This window comes from Girardinichthys multiradiatus, chromosome 18, assembly GCF_021462225.1.
Source record: "Girardinichthys multiradiatus isolate DD_20200921_A chromosome 18, DD_fGirMul_XY1, whole genome shotgun sequence".
Lineage (NCBI taxonomy): Eukaryota > Metazoa > Chordata > Actinopteri > Cyprinodontiformes > Goodeidae > Girardinichthys > Girardinichthys multiradiatus.
In genome coordinates, this window is record NC_061810.1 from 16,340,006 (window position 1) to 16,365,868 (window position 25,863).

The following is a 25,863-nucleotide window of genomic DNA, read 5'->3' on the forward strand; positions in this document are numbered from 1 at the left end:
TCCCACCCCGGTCACAGACTCTTTGAGACTCTCCCCTCTGGCAGGAGGCTGCGGTCCATCCGGACCAAAACCTCACGCCCCAAGAACAGTTTTTTCCCATCTGCCACCAGCCTTGTTAACAAAGCCCGGAAACCACCCTGACACTCTCCCTTTCCCCCACACCGCCCCTTTTTTTCTGACAGGACACCTGTAACCTGCAACTCTATGCGTTACATTAACACTCAGCTTGGACTCCTGCTTTACTTGCACTGCCATACTTGCACAATGATCACCTGCACTGTTGTACTGCTCTCACACCCAATACTGCTCTACATTTACTCTCACTCACTCAAAACTGTGCACATATATTTATATTATATTGTAGATCTGTTTATATTGTTTAATTTGTATTGTATTGCACTGACTACGCCAAAACAAATTCCTTGTATGTCCAAAAACGTACTTGGCAATAAAGCTTTTCTGATTCTGATAACAAAAAGTGAAAAAGTTTAAAGGATGTGAATGTCCATTTGCAAGAAGCTGTAGGTCTTCTCACAGGTTTAATGGCGGCTGTAATTTTTGTGTGATCTCGGTTTAAAATATTTAACTTTAGAGTAAAACAGCAGTAATTTCAGTAGCTCTGTTCAGACAGCAGCATTATGCAAAAAGCCAAAGCAAACTGGCTGGCAAAAGTTCTTTTGATCCCTGCAGCATCCATGAGGTCATTTACCTCTTGCTTAGGAGCCGGCAGCCTCCACTTAATGCCAAAACAAAGACCAGTATCTGAAATGCATGTGAGTTGACTTAATTCTCCTCTGTCAGTACAGGCAGGTACTGTGCAGGAGACAAGCAGCTAAGTTGAAACACTTGTTCCCAGTGGCCAGGATGAATGACGGGCATGAAGGAATGAAAGCCACTGTCACTCAAGATTCTCTTTCCTGTCATCTGATCTGTGGCACCTGTCATCACATGCAGCAGACGATGGGGCACAGGTGGAGCTAAAAGTGGAAGCAGCTATGCAGAGTTAACTGTGACTGACAGGATGAACAGGACAATTAGACTACCTGCCAAGTGGTTTGAGTTCACTACAGAGAGGATCACTGAGGGAGGAATATAACTTATTTAATTTATTGTTCTGATTACTTTTTATATATTACCATTTGACAGTCAACTCCCACTGATAACCCGTTTGAGCTACAAAAGCTGACTTCTAAATTTAGAATGCCTTTCGTAATCTTTCTTTATGACTCCATGTTAAACAAAAATAATCAGAATGGTCATGTTGGGAGGAACAGCATGTGCCAAGTGAAGGAGCAAAAATATAAAAGGGCTGTGTACTCACAGCATCATGTAATAACCAGCTCATGATAAATATCAGATGTTTCCACTGTTCTCTAAATTTGAGTAACAAATATTGGAACTCATTACAGCTGACAGATAGAGCACATGCACGGTGCTGAGTTCACTGAAGTTCATTTCACTCTGAGACATGCTAAGGTTTCAGAACTGTAAAAATCTCACCAAGAGTTCTTCAAAGTAGTTCTCTGAAAGTGTTGATCTCTGCACTGATGGAGCACAAATAGCGTTGATAGATGGTGACTGCTGTTTGTTGTCACAAATATCCTGAAATGACAGTTGTTCCAGGGATGGATGGATGGATGGATGGATGGATGGATGGATGGATGGATGGATGTGCCATACAAATTCACTCCATTTAACAATATTGTCATTTTCATTATCAGCTGAAGTGCTGTGAACTGCCACAGGATTTGTTGTTGTCATAATAACTGTCAATTTCAATTTGAACATCCTGCCTTCACTTTTTATTCAACAAACCTCTTCACCTCAAGTATATGATGGGTTAAAAGCAGAATGCAGCTTTTTCAATGATTTTCCTTTTGGAGAAAGAACAAAAAGATGTATTTGAAGGTTTACAGGACTCGTTTGTGGCAAAATATAACTTGAAGCTGGAAAAGAAAACCGTATTCCAACTTCATCTTGCCATGCATTGAGGATGTCTAGATATAAAACAGCTGCAAAGGTTCCTGGCTGGAAGGCCACAATTATGGCCAGTAAACCATGGCTGCTTTGCTACCCCTTCGTCTCTCTGTTTATCTTACTCATCTCAGGAGTTGCCATGTCCCTGGTCTCCTTGTCATCTTTCAATCTGGTTAGGGACTATAAAATATTGCCTCCCCATCCAGACAGAGTCACTTCTGCTCATTAGAGAAAACCTTTTAATTATTACACCAGTGAGTATTTTATTATTATTATTATTATAATTTTTTTTTTTTGGAAGAGCCAACACTGGAGCAGACTCACCACAAGCCATCATTAGTTATTGCATAACATTTCTGACCCATTATCGCTGCGTTTCTTGACCACAGTCTCTGACTAGATGCAGTGAGCATATAATCATAATGACCCAAAAGTGAATGATGAATATCCATCAGGCTGCAAATCAACCAACCAGTACATACCAAGAGCTGTTATTCTCATGTGGAGTCACTGTCACCCTTTTTTCAAAATTAACACTCCGGAAGCGCTGGTGCAGCATCTGTGAACCGTCATCTTATTAGGGAGTCTTGAAGTACTTCTTCAGCTACAGTCGGAAAGAAGAAGCTGTAACTGTGTTACACAGAATCTAAGTGCATAGGTGCGTAGAAGGACATGGAGAAAAACACAACAGAAAACTTTAGAACACTCAGAGCTGAGAGAAATTGAGGAATCCAAAAAGGCTCAGACAAAGAAAAAGAACAAGATGTTGATTGCCTGCACTCGCAGCAAAAGATTTGTCCCTATAAAAGCTTGCCCTTTCCTGAGCAGCCTGCCCCTCTCTCTAATGAGCACGCTCATATGCTTTTAACGATGCTCTCCACCATCTCTGTGAGCTCAGCCTTTGCCCCGGGAAGACACTATTCTATTACCCCCCCTCCACCCTCCCTCAGAGAAAAGCACAAATACTTCTAATGAAGCATGGGCCCACACGTAGAGACCTGCTGGGGGTTCCTTGCTTTGCCAGGCCTTAGGTGCTGGATAGGGTCATCCAGGTAATGTTTGGAGTGTTTAGTTTGTGGAGTGTAATCGTGCCAGTGGCAGAAGATGATGGCAAGATGAATTAGATACCAAAATTCTGGCTGTTTGGATGACCTCAGGGTCAAGATGCTCAGTAGGAGATGCTAAACGAGACACAAAAGGGACAGAAAGATTGATGGAGATTGATCAAGGCAACAGAGTCTTGCAAAAGTATTCACCTGAACATTCTTACATGTTGTCATGTTACAATCTCAAACTTTAATGTGTTTTATTGGGATTTTATGTAGTAGTGCATTGTGAGGATGTGGCATAAAGATGAAAACATTTTGTAAAAAGATCCTGTAAAGTGTTTTTATGCTTTGTTGAATCACCTTTAGTTTCAATTAAAGCTACAGTGTTTTGGGGTAATGGCTGTACCAGCTTTGCAATTCTAGAATCAGATATTGTAGACGACGTCAGCGAACATACATGTCAAAGGCTCTCAGTTAGGTTAAGGTCATCATTTTGATTGTGCCATTGTAACACATGAATAAGATTTAATCTAAACCTTTTCATTGTGGCACTGGTTGTGTGTTTAGAGAAATCTTGCTCTGGGAAGATTAGCCTTCACCCCAGTTATCTCAAGCCTTTGCAGATTTTCTTTCACAATCGCCTTAATTTAGCTCACTCCATCTTCTCATCGATTCTGACCAGCCTCCCTATCTCTGCTGATTAAAAGCATTTCCACAGAATTTTGGATCTTTGCAGCTCCCCCAGAGTTACCATCAGCCTTTTTGTTTCTTTTTTGATTTTTGCTCTCCTTTCCCAGGCAGTTTTGTTGGTCTGCTGTTGTCCATATTCTTTCTGTTTTTTGGATGATAAATTGAACAGTTTACTGAGATTGTAAAACCTTGGGATAGTGTTTTAACACCTGACCCTGCTTTAAATTTGTCCACAACTTTATCCCTGACTGGTCTACTCTGACGTGTCTACTATGCTCTATTCCTTGTTTTGATGATGCGGTATGTTCACTAATGTTGTTTTACAAACCTGTGAGGCCTTCACAGAACCGCATTTCAGAATTTGACACCCTAAAACGCTATTGTAGGTCTTTTTGTTGTAGCGTTACTATAATGGGACATAAATGGTATAAAAAAGATAAAAAGAGAACCAACTGCAGTATCATTTGTTAAAAACGTAGCACAACAGAAAATTTTGGAAACAGTAACTGTTAAAATAAAATTAACAAGAACAGAATAGACACTTTATTATCCCCACAGGGTTATTTTTCCCTCTGGGTACACATACTATTCCTCATTTGCAATCTTAGAAGAAGGTAATCTCCATACACACATTCTTTAAACACTTTCAGGTTAGTCCAATTTTATCATATTATTGAAGTAGACTAAACATTTTGTTTCCTATTTAATTTACTTCAGAGTTAACAGATTTTTTTCATGACAACAATGATTCAGTAGAATTCGTTCTAAAGAAGATAAGCTCCAAAGCACAAGCAGAGTCTTTATATCTGACTACCCATCTAGCCTCTAACAGCTATGTATGTAACTTATACTTTAATTGTCTCTCACACGAAAGAGATGCGGAGTTGCTTTTTCATATGACAACAGTAAACCACTTTACAGATCCTTACCCTTAATGCAATCCCAATAAACACAGCTAATTATAGAAGCATTCTTCTTTTGGAATGTTCCATTTGGGACAGGCACAAGAAATGTATACAGAATATATTTGTTTAAAATGCCAGTGCAATGGTGCCCTGATTACAGCCTGGGTGCAGTTTAATGCTTATGCGAAGAAACATCATGTATAGTTGTCAAACATTGTTTTTCATGTGGTCAAATCATGCAATTTATTATTTGCTGTGCATTCTTATATGGGTTGATCTGAATGAGAAAATCTGCCCACAGAAATCTGCAAAGTAAAAGTCTGTTTTTATTCATTTTGGAGAAGCCTATCTTTGAACATGTTTTGCACAGCAAGGACGTTTGCAATGGGAGCCACTTGAACCATCTGAGGGCTTTAGAAGTATTCAAACAACAAATAAATGAACAGGGCTTTTATTCTTGAAAGATTTTTCTCTTCTAGCTTCAGCTTGTGTATTCACATGAAGGTCTTGTGAGACAACTTGTACTGCTGTTGCCATCTGCCCTCCTCATTAACCTCTACGTTACCAGTGTTTTCTCTTTCTCTCTCTCTTTTTTATTTCTCTCTCTCCAGAGATCCTTTCTGCTATTTGGTTAATACAGCCTCAAAATGTTATACTCTCAGTTCCACTCACAGCAAAGAAACTGAAATTCCCTTAACGGCCATGGGCAAGGAAGTCTCTCCTGCCTGCCCACTCTGTAACATATGGAGCCAATGTGTGGCCAATGGTGCAAATGGTGGTTTAAATCCAACTGTCACAGGGGTGCTCCTGGGGCATGAGTCTTCTGAAACTAAACTCCACATCCGAAGCGTGGGTGTTTTAAAACGAACTACTCAAAATATATAAGATTTCTTTTCACCCTCCAGCAGTGCAATAAGTATTTTAAATCATCCAATTCACCAAACCATTTGTGTAGAGATTTCTGAAAAAAAAACAAAAAAAAAACTGATAATGAGAACACTGAGCTGTGTAAATGCGGAAGCTGATATATACTTCTGAGCCTCATAAGAGAACAAAATGGGATTTTAAAACTATTACCATGTATGTATTTTGGCACAACATCCCTTTTTTCTGATGCAAATAAATGAGCAGCAATCATTTCCTCTAATGCTTCTTCTCTTTCTGCCACAGGGCAAACATTAGTGTCACACACTCATCAGTAGAGGCATTCCATAAAAGACACATCAATAACCGGGTATGTCTCAATACATTATTATTCTTTAAAGCTAGGACGAGCATGATTTAATACTATGCACATTTTTCCCCCCTGCCTGTCATTACTTATCTATGATGTTTCATTAGCATACAAAGGCCTGTTTTAGTTGTGCAGAAGGGATGGGTAGGTGGGGGTTAGATAGCAGGAAGCCAGTTAGCTCATCTCACTAACCCCCTTTGTGTCTGGTGCTTGCTGCTGGAGCTGAGGATGATGGTTTTTGTGGCTCGTTTCGGGAGGCACTGTCACATTAATCCTGCCCCTGATGAATATAACCCAGCAGCGCATGTTTCTACTGCACGGTGCCTCAGATGGTCCTGGAACTCTGAAGGTATAAGGCTGGAAGACAAACAGCATCTGGCATTAGGTGGAGGGGGAGAGGAAAACGAAATTGGGCAAAGGTAAAAAGTCATTCAGGCATCTGTGCTTACTCAGCTGACTTTGTGTATATGTGAAGGGAAAGAAAGATGCAGCAAGAATATAAAGTCTGCTTAGATGGGCAGTTTTATTTGGGAGAAATCATTCCATGCTTTTCATATGAGGACTGAGAAGGCATCTCCTCCTGTTCCATCTGGGAAATACTGCTTTTTTTTGCCTTGCCTGTCATGCTTTCAGGGCTGCAGTTTAAAGTTACTGCCAACCTTGGCCTAAAAAAACTGCATCCTTATGCAGAGGGCTGCTGTATTGCTGTCTGCCTTTATCCTTCTGAGTATCTCCACCATCTTCAACCCCTTCCAGCTGTCTGTTGCCTAAATGGAAATCTGAAATCTTGAAGGGAGACAGGGACCACAAACATCCAGTCAACAAGTTATTCATGTTCTCCCAGAATTGCCTCTGTAACCATGAAGAATCCTTTCAACCCGATGGAATAGCAACATTACATAAAAAGGATCATACACCCGAGTGACAAGGAAGCAAAGATGACTCAGAATTCCTCAACTTTTACATTTACACCACCAAAAGCGAAAACTAAAGTTTTATTATCTGTTTTCTGATTCCTCCTGCATCCCTAAAGCAGCTTAAGCTAATGGAACTGAGCAATGTATCTCTAAAGATGTCACAGAGTATTGTCCAATCCACCATCTGAAAATGGAAAGAGTTATGGCAAATTTGTAACCCTACCAGGTTTCCCACCTGACGTGACAAGCAAAGAGAGCGTTAATCAAAGAAGCAGTCAAGAGGCACATGGTAACTATGGAGGAGCTGCTGAGAACCACAGCTCAGGTGTGAGAATCTGTGACAGGACCAGTATTAGTTGTGCACTCCACAAATCAAGCCTTTGTGAAAGAGTGGCAAGAACAAAGTCATTACTGAAAACAAGCTGTAAGAAGTCCTGTTTGCTGTTTTCCACATTACTAAGTGTAGTGGACAACCAATATTGAAATCCTTAACCATCCTCATAGTGAAGCACGGTAGTGGTAGCATCCAGCTGTAGGTATGCTTTACTCTTACAGGGACGTTAAAGCTGGGCAGAGGGAAGACAAATAGAACTAAGCAAAGAGTAGCTTTAGAAGAAAACCTGTTAGAGAATGCAAAAGGCTTGAGACTGGGATTCTCCATCTAATCTTATTTTGTAAAGAAGAATGGGCAATGTGTCAGTTTTAAGGTAAGCAAAGATGGTTGAGAGACATACCCCAAAAGACTTGAAGCTGTAATTGCATTGAAAGCTGATTCTACAAAGTACTTATTTTGGCTTTTCAAGTTTTTATTTATACAATACTTTAAAAACAGTATATAATTGTCTTTGCACGTAACAGTTATGCACTAGTTAGTGGTAGTATTTCACAAAAACGTCAATAAAATGCATTGGAATTTGTGGTTCTAATAATATGGAAAAAATTCTGACGCTTTGAATATTTTTGCAGTACATGTTAAATGGTGATCACTGATTTGCCTGTGTATCATGAGTGGTAAAATGTTAGCCAACGTCCTGAAGGAAAAATATGGTGTACTTTTTGGTTGAAAAGTTGGCTTATGTCGGTCTTGGCAGGTCTGGTGAGAATAACACTGCAGTTACTAAAATGTGTTACTTAGCTCAGAGAATGATGGTATTTCAGGTGTTTAATAAGATTATGCTTGAGCACATAACACTGGGAATATCCCTAATTACCAGACAAATCACCACAGAGGTTTTGGACTGCTTAAGAAAAATGTGTGGCGAATGCATTTTCAGGACAAAGGTCAAAGAAAAAAGTAAATGTGGCTGTTTAGTTCTGCCTACATCAACGCTGCATGTTTATGTAAGTGCTGAACATTTATGCGGCGCTCGCACCCAAACATGGAGAGCACACACTCACGCAGAAAAATTCCCCACGGCTCATGCAGCTGTTTGCTCTAATAACTTGCATTAGAGTGAGTATATCCCTGGAGGGTGGTGTAACGCTTCCATTTCCCTAGGTCACAGCACCCTGTCCTCCAACACTGGCAAACCAATACTTGAATATGGACTAATATAGGGCACTGTGTGCTTGTGGTGAATCTTGTCACCCTTGTGTAAATGTCTTTAAGGTCAGCAAAGTTATTCTTTTGTTCGCTTGGAGCATGAGGTAATTGTGAAAAAAGCGGTGCGGCATTATATATACTCTGTTTGTGTGTGTGTGATTATATGTGTTTTTGATCTTTGGAGGAAATCTGACAGGCAGTTGTGGCTGTGGATTAGGGGGGGGGGGGGGGTTGTTTGGGTGGTTGCATAATTAGGGCAACTGTGCTGACAGTTCTGCAAAATGCAAATTGTCCAACTTAACTCTTTTACAATCATTGATGGGATTTTATTTTTACTAATTATAAAAAATGTAACAAAGGAGTTGAAACCAGATATTTAAATACACTATGTAAAAGGTAGTTTCCTCACCGTTTGACTTTGAATCAATTTAAATGTTTTCTCTTTTTGGCCAGTTAATGTTCCCAAAATTATTTATATTTGCTAAATTTCAAACTGAAAATAAGTTTTTATTGCTTTCTTTAACTTCAGAGATTTACATAAACTAAGATGATACCTTTAAACAGTCTGGGAAACCCAGGTGATGTTGGAGGTTGATGAGGTTTTGTGAGCCTCTGATAGGTTAATCCACAACATTTTAGGTAAATGGAGGCAAGCCTGTGAAAAATCAAAAGAAATTGGCCATCAGGAGGTGAACTGTGGACCTCTGCAAGTCTGGTTCAGGCTTGGGTGGATTTTTCAGATTCCTAAAGGTTACACATTCATCTGTTAAAGCAATTACATGCAAATATAAACAGCATTGGAATATACAGCCATTATACAGTTTAGGAAGGAGACAGTTTCTGTGTCCAGAGATTAACATGTTTGTGTGAAAAGTGTGCATCGACCTCAGAAGAAGCTGGCATCATTATCCACTGTAAAAAAAAAAAAAACTACATTAAAAAAACTGTACCAATCCTGGAAGGTCACTCAGCAAGGAATAACATACTCCAAAAGCAGTATAAGAAGACAGATTGCACATGCCAATACACTCAGGGACAAAGACAGATTTTTGGAGACTTTTCTTGTGATCTCATGAAAGTGAAACTGAAGTGTTGGCCATAATGACACTTACATTTGAAGAATAAAGGGGGAAACTTGCAAAAACCATCCTAAATGTGAAATACAGAGGTGGCAGCATCATGTTGTGTTGGTGTGATCTTCGTGATTGGTACAGGTCCTTCTCAAAATATTAGCATATTGTGATAAAGTTCATTATTTTCCATAATGTAATGATGAAAATTTAACATTCATATATTTTAGATTCATTGCACACTAACTGAAATATTTCAGGTCTTTTATTGTCTTAATACGGATGATTTTGGCATACAGCTCATGAAAACCCAAAATTCCTATCTCACAAAATAAGCATATTTCATCCGACCAATAAAAGAAAAGTGTTTTTAATACAAAAAACGTCAACCTTCAAATAATCATGTACAGTTATGCACTCAATACTTGGTCGGGAATCCTTTGTCAGAAATGCTTCAATGCGGCGTGGCATGGAGGCAATCAGCCTGTGGCACTGCTGAGGTCTTATGGAGGCCCAGGATGCTTCGATAGCGGCCTTTAGCTCATCCAGAGTGTTGGGTCTTGAGTCTCTCAACGTTCTCTTCACAATATCCCACAGATTCTCTATGGGGTTCAGGTCAGGAGAGTTGGCAGGCCAATAGAGCACAGTGATACCATGGTCAGTAAACCATTTACCAGTGGCTTTGGCACTGTGAGCAGGTGCCAGGTCGTGCTAAAAAATGAAATCTTCATCTCCATAAAGCTTTTCAGCAGATGGAAGCATGAAGTGCTCCAAAATCTCCTGATAGCTAGCTGCATTGACCCTGCCCTTGATAAAACACAGTGGACCAACACCAGCAGCTGACACGGCACCCCAGACCATCACTGACTGTGGGTACTTGACACTGGACTTCTGGCATTTCCTTCTCCCCAGTCTTCCTCCAGACTCTGGCTCCTTGATTTCCGAATGACATGCAGAATTTGCTTTCATCTGAAAAAAGTACTTTGGACCACTGAGCAACAGTCCAGTGCTGCTTCTCTGTAGCCCAGGTCAGGCGCTTCTGCCGCTGTTTCTGGTTCAAAAGTGGCTTGACCTGGGGAATGCGGCACCTGTAGCCCATTTCCTGCACACGCCTGTGCACGGTGGCTCTGGATGTTTCTACTACAGACTCAGTCCACTGGGAACAGATGTCATTCTTACTTTTAAACTACAACTAATCTAATTGAGCAAAGCAGCAAAGTGCCATCCTCTTGCCAGATCCAGTCAGGAACTGCTCACTTGCACTGCTAGTTTGAAGACCCATGTGGGTGGGAGTGTGTCGAACATGTCGAGAACATATGTGCTTGTCTCTGTGTGTGTAGGGGGGTGTTTGGGGTGGGGGGGTGCACCTGTGTGGGTCAGTGAGGGATACTCACCGTGATGCAGAAATGCATCACGGGGAGGTCTGTTGCCCTGCCATGCTTCAGGTGAGAGCAGACATTTCTTCATTTATGCACCTAATTGCTGATTTACACTCCTTCTGATTGCATGGGAAGTCAGATCTAGACACTTTAATGGACAAGGGAATCTAGCCAGAGGTGTCCACAAGCTTCACGTCCCCCACCTCCTTCCGGTTCCCCTCTCTTCTGCGGCTGCATGACATCTTCTCTTAGCATTCTTTATTTATGCACTCTTTCATCAGCGTGGCGTTTTCCTGCCAAAAGGCCTAGTCAAATTGTCACTTAAGATCAGAGATGAGTTTATCTCTCCTTTGCTCAGTTGTCTGACTTTTTAGTCTGTCTTCCTCGCTTTCCAATCTTTTCATGGAATGACTTGCGCTGCAGCTGCCTGCAGAGGCTAACAAACGGTTTGGAGATCAGTTGACTGGAAAGAATGGAAATCAGACTGGCGGGAAGTGAGTCGATGGCTTGGCTTAAACTGACACTAAGCAGAATGGCACTGTACACCGCTGCTGTATTGGCAGTATCTCACTTGGCATTCCGTGGGTATGTAAAATAAGTTGTGTACTTTCATCTTAAGGGAAAACAAAGCAATGCAAAATGATGAGAAATTCATCGAAATGAGTAACATGATAAACTTACAACATTAGCGTCTGCTACCATACTCCCATGTTTTATGTGCTTATGAGCTCAGATGGAAGAAGAGCTCAAGCATTTATAACAGCATAAGGCCTATGTCATTTTCTGGAAATGAACACACAAATGTAATGCATGAGATTCTCTCTTGCATGTAACGGCAAACTAAGTGTCCTTTATGATTTCATTCAGAATCCTTCGTCCTTGTGTGGTGCAACTAAACACATTAAGGCAGAATGACGGATGGCCCCTGTGAGTGTAAGGAAAGCTGGTGGAGGATACAATATGAATTCTCCACCCGCAGGGTTGGTGGGAGGGTTCTTATTAATTTCATTGAAAGGAATTCGCCCCACTGCATATTGTTCAGATTCATTGGTTAAGAACTGCAATACTTGTGTGCATGTGTTTCATAGCTGAAGTGTCCCACTGTGGCATGCCCGTGTAAGGACTAAATGAAGCTGACTTTAATGGCTGCCTTAATGAAATGCCCAGGCCCTAATTAAGCACTCTCTACATTGGAGGGGACAAGCTAGATTTAGTCTCCTTCTAAGTTCCCCCAAGGCTCGTTCCATCTCCTCCTCCAGGACATGTTTCCTCGATGCCCTCTTTGCCAATGCTAAGTTCTGTCTTGATGGTATGTTTCTCTGTGCCGACATATGCTTGGGCAGCGGAGCTACGATAACATAAAATACACCGTCAGCTCTTTTTCCTCTGGCAACCCACAATCACTGAACCAGTGCATATTCGAGAAATTCATCTTCACAAGGGATCCTTTACAATACAAATTTACAAATATTATTAATGCACCAATTTGAGATTTGTGGCTGTTTTCGGATCTACGGTTTTCTGTAAAGTTTTGAACTGCCAACACTAATTTTAGTCAATTTAGATTTCTGTTTAAGAACCATAATTCCCAGCATTCAACTTATGCATGCTCCTCCTTTCTGTCATGAATGGTCACTAATTGACAAAAATGGGAGCTCAGGTGACATACACAATAAATCAGTTTATTTTTTTTATGGAGTGAGAATTTCTGCTTCTCCATCTGGTAATCTAATGGACAAGTACGGGTTTGGCAGTTGCCAGGATAATGGGGCTTGTCTGATTGCAATGTGCCAAGTGTAAAGTTTGGTGGAGGGGGGATTATGCTGTGTGGTTGTTTTCTATGAGATGGGCTTGGCCCCTTGGTTCCAGTGAAAGGAACAAGAGATTTAGACAGTTCTATGCTCCCAACTTTGTGGGAACAGTTTGGAGATGGCATGACTGTGCACCAGTGCACAAAACGAGGTCCATAAAGAAATGTATGAGAGAGTTTGGTGTGGATGAGCTTCACTGACCTGCACAGAGTCCTGACCTCAACCTGACAGAACACCTTTGGGATCAATTAGAGTGGGGACTGAGAGCCTTATACAACATCAGCCCTTGACCTCACAAATATGCTCCTGGAAAAATGGTAAACAAATGCCATGAACATGCTCCTAAACCCTATTAAGAATGGGAGGCAAATTAAGTTCACATGTGAATCAAGGCAGGTGAGTGAATACTTTTAGCAATATAGTATATGTCAGCTTTGAAACAACTAGCTTAGAATGTTATTTTTTTGGAGTGTGTAATATCTAATGGGATTCATACTTTCAGCCCCTTGATAAAGGAATGACTTTCAAAAACGTAACTTCATGAAATTAGGAGGCATGCTGAGCCAGCTGACCTTCTGAATGTTCTTTAGCAATGTGACACAGTGTAGTATAAGACAAAGTGACCTTTTGAGATATTAAAGGTGTTGGACATGCATGGATTGAGAGATGATGGATGGTAGCACAGACATAGCTAAGTCGTCTTTTTATCTTCCCAGTGACAGAAAAACGATTATTCTCTGTACTTGCATCTGGTGTCTTAGTAAGATTCCCTTAATGACTGTTTTTCACTTGTTTGGGTGAATCATAATACAAAGTATTGTGATAAACAGCGTCATCATGTCCTCTTTTTTTTGCTTAATTGGCAGGTATGACCTTCAGTCACACTAAAGTGCAAAGCAAACATTTGATAAAATCACTTTGCACATCACAATGATGCCATTTCAGCTCGTCTGAACTTTATTTCATTTGGTTCACTTTAATCATGCTTCTCTGCTATTTGTCACAAGTAAATAATGAGTAGACTCAATATGTATTTGATTTGTTAGGTCTTAGCCAAGTCACAGCTCAATTGGTACAAATGAAAAAAATAAAAAACATCCCGTTTCCTCATTAGGGAGCCTTGCAACGGCAAGCCAGGGTCACTGGACAATATGCTCCACCACGATGAGGAAAAAGAGAGGAACAATTTCTCCAGATGACAAATCATACACTTTGGGTTAGGAGAAAAATAACAACCGGAGACAAGCAAAAGAGAGCAAAGGAAGAAGACATAAACTATACCTATGTGACTCCAAATGCTGCATATGAAAAGTCACATCATGTCACCCAGTCATTTTGATGCATGTTACCCACAGATGAGGCATCTGGTAGATATACTGTGGGTAAGGAGGCTCTTCAATCAATGCTTCTAGAGGGATAACAATATCAATGCTAAACTTTCTGTGGCAAAATTCAAAAATGCAAATAATGCATCTATGTTTCTGTGTGCAAATCGTGAGAATGAGCACAAGCCACCATTAGCAGTTTCTTGGCAATTAGAGCGGCTGACCAGAGGGCCACCCCCTCCACATGCCAAAGCATCCTTGAACAACACAATGAATCCCCATATTTCCACCATTAGTTTATTGGTATGGGATTGTAAAAAAAGAGTGTCATGTGTAGAATCCTATGCACAAAAATATTTGTATTCTCTGCCAAGCACAACTATTCATAGTCTTGAAAGTATTCACATATTACACACACTGCACAAAGCAGCACATAATTGTGAAGTAGAACAACAAATTATGCACAGTTTCCATTCTTTTTTACAAACAAAAAACTTAAAACGGCATTCAGCCTCTCCGAGACAATATATTGTAGAAGGACCCTTTGCCATAATTACTGCTGCAAGTCTTTTGGGATACAACATTTAACATCTTAATGGTCTTTAACAGCTTTGTGGATCTTTTTAAGAGACCAAAGTTTAACCATTTTTTTTGCTAAAGCTCAGTCAAACAGGATGGGAAGCATCTGTGATCAACATATTTCAAGTCTTTCAAGTCAGATTCTTAACTGGATTAGGTCCAGAATTTGACTAGGCCATTGTAGCACATTAACACACTGAATAAAACTATTCCATTGTTACTCTGGTTGTAGATTTTGGGTCTTTGTTCATCTGGAAGGCAAACCTCTGCCTACTTCTGATGTCTTTTGTCCATCCTGCCATCAACTTAGACCAGCTGTCCTTTTTCTCTAAATTAAAAGCTTCCCCGAGCATCATGCTGCTGCCAGCATCTTTTATCAAGGGAATGGTGTGTTCAGTGGTTTAAAGTGATATTTTTTTACTCTGAATTTTCAATGGTAATGTGGTCTACAAGAGACATCTAATATTATTTGTTGTCGCTGTTACATAAAAACCAGCTAAGATCAGGCACGGCAGTGATAAGGAGGACTGATTTCCAATTCTTTCTACATTCTGTTTTTCATCGCTTAAGGGAAAATTTGTTTGTTTTTTTCATCCACAATGAATGCTTCTTTTAAGTAAAGATCTTCTGTCAAGCTTTTAACCACTATACAGGGGTTATGGTTAGGTTTTTGGTGTCATCATACCATACCATTTTGCCCCCTCTAACACTTCTTCATCATAAATGCAGTGATGTCAGCAGCTATTATTCAAAGAAATATTCACCTGCAAATTAATTGAGAGGCATTATGCATGAAGCTCTATTCTGGAAATGTATTTAAACGGTACTTTCAACACAGGGTACCATCAGCACACAGGTTAGGACCTGCAGCACATAACTTATATTCAGCACTATTTCAGCCAAGGTTAAATGTGGGTATGAAAGAACAAAGTGGTAATAACAGTGTCAGTACAAAGGATGTATGTTAATGGACTCAGCTTGTTTCAGCCAGAATCCTCACCATTATAAAGCAGCCAAGAATTTTCCTGTCAGGCAGACAGAAGGTCTTTGGTGTGGACCTGTCTCTTTTTATGAAACTTTTCTTTGACAGAAGCAATTTGCAATAAACATATAGGGTTTTAAATAACTTGTGTTATATTGTTGTGAGCAGTTTCTAATCTCCATAAAAAAAAAAGGATGTTGTGTTTTACGATATTAATGCTGCAGGTTTTAGATGTATTAGAATTAAAGACTATGGCTGCAGTTGTTTGCACTACATACAGTTTATTGGTCAAGTTTGCTGGGTCATGTCAAACCAGGTAGTACTAGGGGTGTACCAGTATCTTGTGATATGAAAACAGCACAACGTTTCTCATCAAAATTAATTTGTCATTACGTGACTTTGTCTGGGATAGTGAGTGTTTAGCTAGTATTACAGGCCATGAATACGAAGGTGACTACTTTAAGCTCAACACTATGTTTGAGATTCTAATTTGCAAATTAAAAGAGAAGTAGCTCCTGAGTTGCTCTATTTTGTTGACAGAACTGATTAAAAAATAATAACTTCTTGTTGGATTGACTCATAATACGGTTGCAGAAGCATTAAAGAATCCCCTTCAAATAATTTTGGTGACAGCATTTTGACTACATGGTCGGAAAAAACGTTGACAGATTGACATACATGATACGAATCATTTCTAAGCTTCTTCTCTAACCATGCTAAATTTAGTATTTGCTTCAGCATTTCCTATGGGAAGTAAACTCAAAGCCTATGTGTGAATCTTGATTGCAAAATGAACATTTCAAAATCCTTTACCCCTATTTGTGAAAACGTAGAAGGTAGCTTCTTCTGTGCTTTTTGGGTTTTAGGACTACCTTACGATTAGATAACCAATAATAATCCCAATATATGAACTGGTTAAACCTGACTACAATATTCTACATTGATTGGAGATATTTTAAAACCCAGTTTGGGATTTGTGAAACCTTTACTCTATCTATTTAAACAAATAAAGGAAATCTTACTTTAAATTGCTAAAATATTACTGTGCATCATTACATAACTACTAACACTACTGCTTACAATGGCTGCAGAAAACCCCCAAAAAACTTTCAGAAAGAGAGATGACACGAAAGAAATGCACCCAATGAGGAGTCAGACAAAGTCAGAGGAAGCTCAGTACAGAAGATTGAGGTTGTGACATGTTAATTACCCCTCTGCAGCCAGGTGCACCGCAAAGCTGTCCTGCAGGGTCCAAAAATCTTCCAGGGCGCCATACCTCCACTCTGACGCATGTACACCAGAGGGTAGCCCTGACAACTAATGCACTCATCTTTGCACACACACATAACTAGGAATGCCTGTAAAATCATAACAGCGTGACATGTGTGTGATTCCAAAGGGCATCCTTTTGCATGGTCATTACAACTGACTTCCTGGAGGCAAAAACATAAAAAATAAATACTACCTGAAGTATACTTTCAATATGCCCAGTTGGTCATTCATGTAAAGATTTTTAGTTTTAATTTCAGGTTTAATTAGTTAATTTCTCTAGAATACTTTTTATTCAAAAAAGGTTGCTGACCCATTCAATTCTTAAGTAGATCACATTCCACATGATTACAAATATGAAGAACAAGCTTCTGGGCTGTGTAAGAAAATCATTGCAAAAGAGGTGCTAGAGAGGAACAGGAGGAAATTCGCGCTGTGAGCACTAGCTTACTAAAGGTCACCCTGTCAGAGCGGGCCAGCCATTCTAATCTCACCTGACCTGACCTTTAATAGTGCAACATTATCTCCATTAGTGTCTACAAAAGTGGCACTCCAATTCCATGCACAGGCACCTCCATATTTATGAGTGCACAGCTGTGTGCACATCTGATAGTGTTCAGTGGCTTGTGTGTCTGTGTAAGAGCCCTGCAGAATTTTTCAGCTTGCAGCTGGCATCCTGCCTAGCAGTGGGACAAAAGCTCTGACAACAACTGCATGAGTGCTGGAGTCACAGTGTCAGTTCAGTGACCAGACAAGAAAAGTGCATAGGAGAACCTGTCAGTGCCTGTAAAAGCTGCTGAGAACCATGACAGTCATTTTCTTTGTTAAGAGAGTTTCTAATTAGGTTAGAACTCATGTCATCATCACATACGAGTAGTTTAAGATATGCCTCCTCAACCCCAAAGCCAGCCACACTAAGTGAGGAGGAGGTGAGGACCTATGCTGGATCATGAGCAGTTCTAAATGGAAGATTGTTTGATATAATGAGGAGTAGCTGCTCTCTAGAGAGAACTCTGTGGTGGATAGCATAGTTTTTATGACTGCCATTAATGTTTGGCATTCAGGCTAAAATGGTCTAAATTCCCATTGAGCTCTCATCAAAGTCAAAGACAGAAAAGGATGCCTCCTCCTTCTAAAACTCACAGTGGTCACGCACTCGTCACTCTACCTACTCTCCTCTTCCTGTCTTTTGCAGTCAAAGCTAAACTGTGAGTAATAGACAGTGGCAGTAAGCCGCCTTTTGGTAATTAAACACAAAGGGTACACGGAACTGTTGATTTACCCTATTGTTGCTTTAAAAACACTGGAAGTTAACTAAAAGATTCAAGGATTCTGTAAAGTGTATCAATGAAGGGTAGTCCGGCCTCCACATAGTTTGTTTTTGTTTTATTGATGTGTTTGAATTCACAAGAGTAATGTAACTGTCAACACAATGTTCTTAGGATTCCATCTGTCTCCAAATTTATCTTCAATTAACTTTCTAACAACATTTAATTTGGTCATAAAAAGTCTCATTAAGTGCATGTTACACACTTCTTCAATTGAAGGTAAGTTAAACTATTTTTAGCTGTGTCTGCCATCAAATGTTCTTTTCCTTATTTGGCTCAGACACTAAGAAAAAAAAAACAAGTTCATTATTGATGGTGACACTATGGAGCAGGAATGTTTGGAAAGAGGTGTTACTGATTTAATTTATTTTATGTGATTTACAAACAGTTCATGTTTTGTACTAACAAAGGACACAAAAATTAAAAACTAGTCAAAGTGAGAGAACCAATTTTCTGTTTGTCCCGAGAAACATTATGCTTACAATCAACACATGTGGTTGCTGTAGTGGTTTGGCTATTGACTTACTCCTCAAGGTTTCTATTCTGCTCTTTGTGTTTCAGTTTTTATTCATATTTTAGCATTAGTTGTTGTTTCAGTTTGATCCTTCTGTGTCTTCTTGCACTTTCTCTGTGTTCATTTTTTTATTTGAAAGTCACCTTCGCTCAGTTTCCCTGCTCAGATTCTTCCCCAGCTGCAATGTATTCATTTTGTTGGTTCTTACCATTCATCCACCTTCCCAGTAGTTTAAGTTCTCTTGTTTTCCACTGTCTGTTGTGCCTCTGCCAGTTTCTCTTTTTTTTTACTTCCTTTGCTGTTTTCACTCTGGCGTGTTCCTTGGTTTTTGTAAGTCTTTCTTTAATTAAAGTTTCCTTTAAATCAAGATCAACTCCTTCACACCAACAAATGAAAGGGCGGGACTCAAAACGTTTTTTTTTTTGTGTCAGAAAAGTATGTTTTAAAATTATTTATCTGCGTTAAAACATGATGAGGAAAACTATGTTTTAATATGTTTCATACTTTCAAGAATTTTTTGTTTTCTGACTAAAATAATATGGCATTCAACCTCTAAAGTCAACGCACCAGGCTATGCTGAAAGGTGTAATGATGTGTTGTTGGTTTTGCTTTAAAAGAAGAAAAGATTTATCAATGTTAAGTTGGAAGAATGGCAACAAATAAAAGAGACTGTGCCATATTGTACTTTGGAAAAAGTGATTGGGTAGAGCATGGGAGTTCAAAGTTCTTTCACTGCTGGGAGCAGAATTATACCTCCCGGCATTGCTTATGGTAAAAGAAAGTTCAAGAGGTGTGCAGGGGAGAGAGAGTAAAGTAGGTTTGAAATAAGAAAAAAAATCTTAGTGTAGAATCCAGGATGCTGAGCTGAATGTAGCAAAGTGCCCCAAGGGAAGCTGGAAGCATGGAGAGACTGTAACCTGAGATGAGAGGTCCCTGAGATTCAGCATCAAACCACGTTTATGATCCACTGGAGGCTATGCGCTTTCTGCATTAAATCACCAAGTCACGTCTGACAGCCAATATTAGCTGTCCTCAAAGATGGATCCAGTTGTGATTATGTTGTCTTACCGGGAAAATTCCCAATTTTTTGTAACACAGACAAGAAGGCTCATTGTATCTGTTAAAGATAGAAAATATGCTTACAGGATTGAGATGAAGAGTCTTTGAGAAACTCCTCTCAATATATACACAAGTCTCTTTAAAAATGATATCATTCCATAAAGAGATTGCAAATAAAAGCAATAATTATTAATTAGAATTTTTTTTCTGTCAGTTAGTGAGAAATTTTTACCCTGCAGTTTATATTACTGTCTTAAGTCCTCTAAATCTTCTGATAAGTTCATCTCGCACAGCTGTGCATTTTTACGGCATTCGTTAATGTACTGTAAATGGCTTAAAATATGACAAGCACAAGTTTCTGCCAGCACTTGCTTTTATATCACTTTTATACCTTTTAGAAAACATATTTATTTATTTGAAGGCAGATGTGATTTTATGTCCTCACCATGGTTGTAAAGTGCTACTTTGAAATGCAAATGAGCATTGAAGGATTTTCATGAAAAAGCTGTCGTGTATATGAGGTGGCAGTATGAAAGCAAGCATGTTTAGTGGTCCCATTTGGTCCTTGGTGATGAATTAACACAAAATCAAGGTGTCTTGTAGGAGATGGTGTAGAACATAGTAAATCATACTACTGGGCTTTACAAAAACACTCACCAGACAGTCAGTAAGACAGACATATTCAAAATTTGAGGGATTCCATCCATTTTCACCACTTTAGAGACTGCAGCTTTCTGGAAATAACAGCATTTTTGTCCATTTAAGGGTAGGTTTAAAGAAATCGTTTGGGGATCCAAATGAAATTATAGGCTAGTGTCTGCTTTAATGCCCTATATGCACTTAAAGGTAAAGTGTATACTTGAAAGGTAATGGTTTTGTGCAGTCAAGTGTTACTGTGGCTCCCACACTGAAACAGATCTCTTTACTTCTGTCTTGGCAGGGTCCTCTTAGTGAAGGTGTGGCATAATGCAGTTCCTCCTCAGGTCTCTTATCTCAAGTCAATGTTATCCTGCACACCTTGATAAAGCTTCCCCCTCCCTCGCTTGTCTTGTAACATTTCCACTGTGTCTGACAGATACGGCAGCTAGTGGGAGCCTGTCTCTCATCTCTCTCTCTGTCCACATATGAGTAGGGTTCTCCCACTACTTCAAAAAGGCTTTACCCCTTCATGTAGCAGTTTGGACTTGCAGAAGCTCACGTGCTTTTCATTTCACAAAAGTGTAATACTCTCATCCTAAATGCCTGTGTTAATGTGTTGTGCTGTTAAAACTTTCCAACCTGATTAACTGGAGTACAGTTCTCTGATAGTGTGAGCAGTTATTAATCTGAAAATATAACATGATTTAAATTTAACTGACAAAGTAAAGTATAGCATGTATGGAAATTGATTCAAATATTTTCTAGGTCTTTTCAAGTTCTAGGTCTTTTTAAGTATACATGAAGAAAACAATAGTATAGGATTTAATTTTCTGTCTCATTCTCAAAACGGCTTTCATATGCTGCTGTTTTTTCAAATATTTACCCATCTAAAATCCTCTCATACTCTGTGGTTGGAAAATGAGGATGACGTTGGTATCTCAATTCTAAAGATCAAACCACTGACATTTTAATTCCGTCTTGGAAATAAAGCAATGACAACAAAATTCTTATAATCAAAGTAACCATCAACACATCACTGTGATCACTGCTCTCTTGATAATAGACAAGGCAATGATCAATACTGCAGCATTTATAAGAATTTAGGGTAATGGTGGGGTTCCTGTTGCTTGTAATGGTGGTGGCTGAGCCCCTAATGTCATGATTTAACCTGGCACTTTGGTGGTGGCGAACCGCTCCTCCAAATCAAGGCTAAGTGGCGGATTCATCAGTGCCCTGTCGAGATGAAACACTCGCCCGACAGTGACACAGAGATGAGATGAGGCCCTGATTGGGACAAATACGTCTCCCTCTGGTGTCTGCTCTCATTCACCGGTCTGAGCACAGACTGAAAGAAAGACAAATGTTTTGATTAGGGGTCTCTTTCAATGTCACAGCAGCCAGTGAAGAAGAATGAGATGAGGCTGTCTCCAAGGGAAGCAATAGCTGCAGACGATGAGAGGAAAATGGATGTCTCCACTGTCTGGAGGGTGTTGAATGAGACTTCTGAGTCAGAGAAAGGGCTTTCAAACAGTCTGTTTTAATGAGACTGCATTCCTGATTCCAGAATACCATTCCAATGTGATCTATATGATTATAAAAGTACCAAGATGTAATAAATAAAACATTTTTTGCGATATAACAATGACAATAAAATTATCTGTCCATCTATCTATTTTGTTTTTTGTGAAATGTGAGCTTAATTAATGTGTCCCCCATACCATCTGGTAAATGCATATATATTTTCCAAGACACACTGATTGACGTGTATTTCAGGAACCTTTTCTCCCTTTTACACTCTGTGTCTTACTTGCAAACAGTTCTGTTGTGTAGCATATGGTTATTAAAACAAGCATTTTGAAATTCTTTTTATGCATAATTTGTAAGCCATTGCAAGAAAATGCAGATGCCGTAACTATTTAGAAATGTTGCATGAAGTTCTTTACTATCTTGGTAAAGGGAAAAACTACATTGAGACTTATTGAGGGAAACTTTGAGGGAATCTGTAAGAGATGGAAAGACAGCCTGCTTTTGTGATTTAAGCACACTAATTTTCATATTTGATACATTTTTCAATATTTTTAAGCACCTACAGAAATTGGCTCCAGGAGAATTCACATCTTTATGAACTTATACTTCTAATATGTTCCTTGCATTGTCACTTCTTTCTGTCCTTTTTTTATTTTTAAAAATAGGAAAGCATGGCATATTAGTTTACTATTCTTTGTAGTGAAGTGTTTTCATTAATTAAAGAGACAAATGGTCATATAAATGCTCAAAAGCAATAAATATCTGAAAATAAACAGGAAACCTTTTCTTGAACTTCCAGGCACTCAGACACATTCTTCTTGGCCTACTTTTTCCAATGGGTTTTGACGCATCTCTTTATTTAATCTCAGTCAATGAGACAAACATTCTCAACATCTTGAAAGTCAAGACTTTCACTTTTAAGTCGTCAGCCCTAAAAACAATGAGTTATGGCTGCACAAAGGGCAGTTTAATTCACCTGTCTTTGTCCATGAATCCCGCGTAAAAGAAAAATTGGACTCTAGCTGAGAATATACGATACTTTATGCCCTATTGAACTAAGACCCTCTCTGCCCACCATCCATCAAGTCAGTCAGTTGAGTCTGTCTCAAATGCTCATCTCTCCTTAATGAATGTGATCAATCTCAATGCAGACCCACTTTGAACAGTTTTAAAGCCATATCTCCTTTTAAAAACATGCTCCCATGGTGGGTCATCAAGTGCCTTTATGTCCAGACACTCAATGAGTACAGAAGCCTTCATAAGTCAGAGACAAGACAATAACAAGGTTGGCCCTGAGCTCTTAAAACAAATATTTAAAGAAATACTCCCGCAGCAGAGCGAACTGAAGAGGCAGGAGGCAATGGACTGGGGAACGCGGACAAAGAAAAGATATATTGATAGAAGAGAAAAACAGAAGGGACCCTTCCTATTCAATCAGTCGCCATCTGAACCCACAAACTCTTCTTCTCCAGCTCATTTGCATCTCTTTTATGTCCTCGCTTCCTATTATGCAGAAGTGTATGCTAAAAATGTAGTCTGGTCTGCAAAGTGAGTCTCTCCATTTTCCCCCACTTTTTAATCAATAGCAGCCGGGGGAGGAGGGTTAGGTTGTACTCAATTGCATTTATGCTAACTAGAATATTTGAACCATTCTCTTTGAACTAGGGTTACCTTGGAAACCAGCCCACAGGAGTTACTGTTTTGTAACAGTAATTACAATCAGCGGCCATAGGTCTTGTATTTACAGAACTTATGAACACAAAGTGTCATATACATCCAACAATTAGATGTCTTTGTTGTACTGGTATATGTGAGGCTTGTGCCTTTGTTGGCTTAAAAACTGACAGGCTTGCCGACCTTTGCTCTTTTTTTAACCACACTCTTCATTTATCACTCCATGGATAATTAGTTTGTTTTAGATTTTGAAGGAATAATTCATTCCATGCCTCTGGATTTCTTAATGAACTTTGTTTCCTATTTCATACGAACTGGAGATGAAGATGCAGCTGCCTAAAGGGACCCTCCACTTTTCTGATGTCCATGAAATCTCCCCTCTTCTGGCCATGTTGCAGATGATAAAGAGAATGCCTGCCAGGCCCTTCTCTCCGTTGCCATTTGCAATTTTTAGAAGCCATCATTGGAGGCTATCCATCTTGATTGCGCCCTGGCAACTGCCATGCTCTGCTAATGTGCGGGTGTGAGAGAGGGCATAAATGCACTGTCTTCAGCAGCACCAGGATTTATCTTTCCTGCTTCATAAATTTGCATTCCCACAGATAAAATGTACTCCTAATGGCAGGCATCACAGCATAGATGGGCCAAGTGTATTATCAGTCTGTATACAGTGTTTGTTTTACAAGTGGACAGGCATGAAAAAAAAGGATTTGGACATACTGATAAGACTGATAGTCACACATGCCTCCCTTTACGGGTGCTGGTTAAAGCTTTATTAAATATTCATTATAGATTTCTAACAGGCTGCATCTCAGGGATTACATTTTTTTACATGAATAAAGGAGTTGAAGTAGCAAAACTGCGCTGACAAATACTGTATCATTTCATATCAGATTTTCTGTTAAAGCCTTTTTGAAAGTAGGTTGGACAAGTAAACCAAACCACATCACTGTTATCATTCGTTTGTTCGTCGTCTTCCGCTTATCCAGGAGCGGGTCGCGGGGGCAGCAGACTCAGCAGAGACGCCCAGACGTCCCTCTCTCCAGACACCTCCTCCAGCTCCTCCAGGGGGAGCCCAAGGCGTTCCCAGGCCAGCCGAGAGACATAGTCCCTCCAGCGTGTCCTGGGCCGTCCCCTGGGCCTCCTCCCGGTGGGACGTGCCTGGAACACCTCCCGAGGAAGGCGTCCAGGAGGCATCCGGTATAGATGCCCGAGCCACCTCAACTGGCTCCTCTCGATGTGGAGGAGCAACGGCTCTACTCCGAGCTCCTCCTGGATGGCCGAGCTCCTCGCCCTATCTCTAAGGGAGTGCCCGGCCACCCTACGGAGGAAGCTCATTTCAGCCACTTGTATCCGTGATCTCGTTCTTTCGGTCATGACCCAAAGTTCATGGCCATAGGTGAGGGTAGGAACGTAGACCGACCAGTAAATTGAGAGCTTTGCTTTTCGGCTCAGCTCTCTCTTCACCACAATGGACCGGCACAGCGCCCCCATTACTGTGGCAGCCGCACCGATCCGTCTGTCGATCTCCCGCTCCATTCTTCCCTCACTCGTGAACAAGACCCCGAGATACTTAAACTCCTCCACTTGAGGCAAGAACTCCCCTCCAACCTGAAGAGGACAAGCCACCCTTTTCCGGTCGAGTACCATGGCCTCGGACTTGGAAGAGCTGATCTTCATCCCCCGAAGCCTTGCCACCGCGGAGCTTTTTAACCACCTCGGTGACTTCAGCCTGGGTGATGAAAGAGTCCAACCCCGAGTCCCCAGCCTCTGTTTCCACCACGGAATGCGTGATGGCAGGATTGAGGAGATCCTCGAAGTACTCCTTCCACCGCCTGATAATGTCCTCAGTCGAGGTCAGCAGTCTCCTGCCCCCACTATAAACAGTGTTGGCAAAGCACTGCTTCCCCCTCCTGAGGCGCCGGACGGTTTGCCAGAATCGCTTCGAGGCCAACCGGTAGTCCTTCTCCATGGCCTCACCAAACTCTTCCCAGGCCTGAGTTTTTGCCTCTGCCACAGCCCGGGCCGCAGCACGCTTGGCCTCACGGTACCCATCAGCCGCCTCAGGAGTCCCACAAGCCAACCACAGCCGATAGGACTCCTTCTTCAGCTTAACAGCATCCCTTACTGCCGGTGTCCACCACCGGGTTCTGGGATTGCCGCCACGACAGGCACCGCAGACCTTACGGCCGCAGCTATGGGCAGCTGCATCGACAATAGATGCAGAGGACATGGTCCACTCGGACTCTATGTCTCCAACATCCCCCGGGATCTGGTCGAAGCTCTCCCGGAGGTGGGAGTTGAATACATCCCTGGCTGAGGGCTCCGCCAGGCGTTCCCAGCAGACCCTCACTATGCGCTTGGGCCTGCCAAGTCTGTCTGGCTTTCTCCT

At 40.6% G+C, this 25,863-nt stretch overlaps 1 protein-coding gene across 2 annotated transcripts in view; it reads left to right on the top strand.

Annotated features, from left to right (window-relative positions):
* LOC124884341 (kin of IRRE-like protein 3) overlaps positions 1-25,863 on the top strand; it is a 234,023-nt gene that overhangs the window by 98,091 nt on the left and 110,069 nt on the right. The window lies entirely within an intron of this gene.